Genomic DNA, 5,270 nt, shown 5'->3' with positions numbered 1-5,270 from the left:
TCCAATGCTACTAGAATCACCTCATTTGGAGCTTTATAGCTCGAGTTATTCTTGTTGGAGTGTGAAGAGGTCAGGGTTGCAAATCCTCTTTGCTCCTTTTGAGCTTAATTGAGCTAAATTTGTGCTTCTTTGCTTCTTTTTCTACTTATTTCCTACAAAGTTTATCAAATCAAAAGATCAAAGAAATATACTATTTAAGCACTGAAACACTCAATAATTAAGCATAAAACATTAATTTCTTGTATGAAAAAGCATAGAAAAACACAACATGATGCGCAGTCATCACAACACCAAACTTAAACCTTGCTTGTCCCCAAGCAAGAAAAGAATCATGCAATAAAATTGACAATCCAAGGTAAGAAGAATAGCAACTTAATATTCATGGTTGGCTAGTTTTCTATGCATGCTACAATCACAAAAGAAATGTAAATAATTGATGCTTCTATCTAGCTCATTTTATGAAATCTTTTCCTTATATTTCTTCCTTGAAATAAGCTTTTGATTTTCTTATTAGCTTCTCCTTTTGGGTGTTTTGCCCCATGAGTTGATAACAAAGCTACGATTCTAAATGCTTTGTTTTCAAGTATTACCACTTGATACATAAGCACCACAAGCATTTAATTAGAGGACTTCATTAAATTCATTTGTTTCTTTTCTTTACTCTCTAATCATTGATGCTCAGAGCCTTGAGCTTTGAGGGAATGCTTTTGCACTTGAGCCTAGCCTTGACTCTAAGTGTTTTGTTTTCAAGCTTTTTGCTTGATACATAAACACCACAAGTACTTAACAAATGAATTGTCATTGGTACTCAGAGCCTTCAGCTTTCTCATTATTTTCCCTTTTTCTTTATTGCCTTAATTTGCAATTGCTTCTTCAAGGTTTTCATGATTTCAAACAATTTCATAAAATGTCCTAGATGAAAATTTCAATTAAATAAAATCTAATGCAATTGAGAAACAATTAACCATACTAGCCTTGCAATACTTATATGCCCATGCTAAGTTCTTCTTTAATGACCTTGTTTGTTTATGATCATGATGCTTTATTGCTTTTGTACTCACAAAACTCAGGTTGGTAGTCATAATGTCACAGCAAGATGTTAAAAATCAGTAATCAAACTATGCTTATTCATAACACACATGCATACAGAGAAGATAAAGACAATCATGCAATTTACAATGATGGAAGTAGTAGGAGGAGAAAGGAGCGTTACCACCTTGTAGTTCATCTTTCTTGTTGTTGTCCTTTTCCTTCTATTCTTTCCCTTCCCATGCCAAATTCAGAATGCTTGCTCATCCTCAAGCAACAATTAGAACAATGGTGATGGGGTCTAAAATGGACCATGAATGTCTTACACAATAAAAATGTTAGTAGTGCATGTGTTTTAAGCAGGCAAAATTAAAGATAACAATCAAGGCATAGGAAACAGAGACATTGTGATTGCAAACATAGGAGGGTGTGCATGATACATTGCATAAAGAATAAGTGGCACACCAAACTTAGTGTGATACTTTCACTTGGAATTGATGCAAGTATCAAATAAAGATTAGAAATGAATTTTGTTGCATAGCAACACCAAACTTAGAATGCAATCGCATGTCCACTTATTTGAACTAAAACTAAGCAAATGAAACTGTTATATGTTAAATACAATCACCAAGCAAAGAATCTATCATGAATAAGGATTTCTTGGTGAGATATTAACAAAAACAGTTAAGGAACAAAATAAATGAAAGCATTAAAAACAAAGAAATGACTAAAACAAAGAGAGAAAAAAATGTCAAACCAAAAGAAAGATAATACTGTAAAGGCATTATGATTATGCAGACAAGTGGTGTTGCTGAATAAATTGCATAGAAAATAAGTGGCACACCAAACTTAGAATCTTAGTGTGACACTGTCATTTTTGATTTGATGCAATCATCCAAAAAGATTGAAAACAAATTGTTGCAGGGCAACACCAAACTTAGAATGTAATCATATGCCAATTTATTGAATTTAAACAAAGCAAACAGAAAAAGTGAACAAAGCAAAGAAATGAAATATTACCTATAGTTGGGTTGCCTCCCAACAAGCGCTCTTTTAGTGTCATTAGCTTGACATGTTGTTCTTCACTTTCTTCCTCTTTTTCCAGTTTGTTAAGAGGAATGACCTCAAGGGGGGAGAAGATTCAGCTATTGTCCCCTGTCTTGGTCTCTCCTCAGCAAGCTTCCTTTTGTTAATGGCTTGATTGAACTTGCTTGCTGGATCAGGGGTAGGATTGGTGCTCTTGTTAGTTGCCTTCACTTCTTGGATATTAATACTTGGTGGTTGTGTGATGGTTGGAGCATTATCTTCATCAAAATATTTTTGAATTGGTGGTTCAATGAGCCCTTCTTCTATGCAACTTTCTGCTTCACTTGAGTATGAGCTTTCTTGGTTGTCTTCCTCACTTTCTTGTTCTTCCACTTCCTTCTCTGCACTCAACATTTGACTTAATAGTACTTTCATGGAGGATGCTTGTTGTTCTTCCAAAGATTTCTTCATCTCCTCTTCATATCTTTCAATCACAGATTCAAGTGTCGAGGGTTTTTAGTTCAGGGCAGCTTGTGGGGGTTGTGAGTTTCCATGTTCCCTTGTCATCTCAAGTGGCTTTTGTAGATGTACAGTTTCAGGTTCAAATACCTCCACTACCTCCTCCTCTATTGAAATTTTACTTGATACAGTAGCCTCTTTATCTTGTTTTTCTACTCCCTCTTTCACATCCATCAATTGGTCTTCATCTCCCCTGCTTAGCACTTCTTTGTTTCTCCTTGCTTGCTCCAAATATCCATCCATCTTATTACAAAGGGTTTTTGTTCTTTCCAAGAGTCTATGGATGTTTGTAGGTATTGTTCAAATGCTAGCTCAAGGGATGAAGGTTGAGAGAAATTTTGTGGACATGGATGTGTTGTGGTGATGTTTTGAGGGGCATGGAATGAATTGTGTGAATTGTGGAATGAATTTTGTGGTTGGTATGGATCGTGGAGGAAACTTTGTGTTGAGACATCATCAAGTGATGAAGGATTTTCGTATGAGAAACTGGGAGGTGAGGTAGGACAATTTTGCATGAATGAATTTAAGGTTTGCTCAAGTGATGATGGCTCTTGATTAATGGAGTATGACACATTGAATGCTCTCTGATTTTGATCCTCCCAATCACAACTTGAAGAATTATGGAATTCATCACAGTATGGATCATCTTGTTGCATTGGGGGACAATCTTGCATGAATTTATTGAAAGTACACTCCAGTGAAGATGTCTCTTGATGAACGAAATATGGATTATTAAGATGTTTTTTGATTTTGACTTTCCCAGCCACAATATGAGTAGTTGTTAGACTCATCAAAATCTGGATCATATTATGTCTCTGGGAAGTGTCCCATTTCAACTGATTGTTCACACTCTTGTTGACATGTCCAGACACCATGAGGGTAATGACATAAATCATCTTGTGGTTCTGGATCATATCTCATGTGAATTGCTTCATCATTTATCATTTCTTGGTGATATTCCCAACCATCATTAGGATAATGACTTGAATCATATTGTGATGGTGGGCAATATTCCATGAAATTGTCTTGCTCATCTTGTGGCTCTGAAGCATATCTCCATTGATTGGAGTGCTCAGAATTTGTGATTTCTTGGTGATATTTCCAGCCATCATTAGAATAGTCAATTGGTGATGGTGGGTAATATTACATAAAATTTGTTTGATCATAAGATGAGTTGAACTTCATTTGAATTTTGTAAGACACAATCACCAATGAAAATTGAAATTCATGTGTCAGATGAGATTTGCTTAGTGAGGCAAAAACACAAACACCTTGGTTTCAGAAGAAAATAGAAAATTAAAAGGACAAAATAAAGAAAATGCTTAATCTAGACTTCTCACCCACTTAATCATTGTCGATCTAAATCAATCCCCGGCAACGATGCCAAAAACTTGATGGTGAAAATTAGATTTCCACACAAACTCACCGACAAGTGTACCGGGTCGCATCAAGTAGTAATAACTCACAAGAGTGAGGTCGATCCCACAGGGATTGATGGATCAAACAACTTTAGTGAGTGATTAGTTTAGTTAAGCTAATAGTATTGAGTGAGAATTGATGCAGTAGAAAGTAAATTGCTGAAATTATAAATTGCAGAAAGTAAATTTTGACAGAATCTTAAAGAGCAAGGAATGTAAACTGCGGAAGCTTAAATGACAAGAAAGGTAAAGTGCAGTAAATATAAAGGGAATTGGATGCTGGAAAATTAAATGAGGAAGTAAATAAAAACTCAGAACAATTGCAGAAGAATTAAATTGCATGAAAGTAAATTGAAAGCAATGGGAACAGAAGATTAAAATCAAGCTCAATGTAACTGAATTGTAAAACTGCAGAAATGGAAATTTGCAGAAGAGAATTATCAGAAACTGAAATTGCATAAGCCAAATTGAATTCAATTACAACAGAAATGTAAAATCTCAGAAAAGGAAAAGAAAGCTAAGCTCTCTACCAGAGCCTTCTACCCTACTCCTACTCCTACTGCTCTCTATTAGAGCCAACCTCCCTAATTAAATGAAACTGATGCCTTTATATAAGCTTTACAAAATAAAAATGAAATTGAAATTGAAAATAAATTACAATTTAAATGAAATTCCTAGTCTAACTGTTTCTTGTGCCTTTGAGTCATGTCAATGGGCTTTGCTTGCTTTGAGGCTTCAATGAAATGGGTCTTAGGTGTTGCCTCCAGTGGAGCGCTCAGTTGATACAATGAGCGCAGCGTTCACTTCACCAAGCGTGCTCTTTGGTGCGCTTGTTTTCTTCACTAGCGCTTACTTAGTGAGTGCCAAGTTAACTTAGTGAGTGATCCTAGTATGTATGGATAGCACCAGCTTTTTCTCCAAGCTTGAAATTCACGAAAAAGTTAACTAAGTGAGGATGGCGCTCACTTTCGTCACTTTGAAAGTGAGCGCTACTCCACGTGTGTTTTTGGGCCTTAAAGATGCCTATCACTTGTGCTTCAATTTCATGCCAAATATAGATTATTATATATCGTTGGAAAGCTCTAAATGTTAGCTTTCCAACTCAACTGGAAGCGCATCAATTGGACATCTATAGCTCAAGTTATGGTCCTTTGAAGAAGGCATGGTCGTGTTGTCAGGGTCGCTGGCAGTCAAAGCGTAGCGCTTTTAAAGTGAGCGTAGCACTCTTGGTGTTGTTTGGAGGCCAAAGTTAGTGCCAGCTGCTGTAGCCCAATCTTA

Source organism: Arachis hypogaea, chromosome 12 (genome assembly GCF_003086295.3).
Source record: "Arachis hypogaea cultivar Tifrunner chromosome 12, arahy.Tifrunner.gnm2.J5K5, whole genome shotgun sequence".
NCBI classification, from domain to species: domain Eukaryota; kingdom Viridiplantae; phylum Streptophyta; class Magnoliopsida; order Fabales; family Fabaceae; genus Arachis; species Arachis hypogaea.
This window is presented reverse-complemented; position numbering follows the sequence as displayed.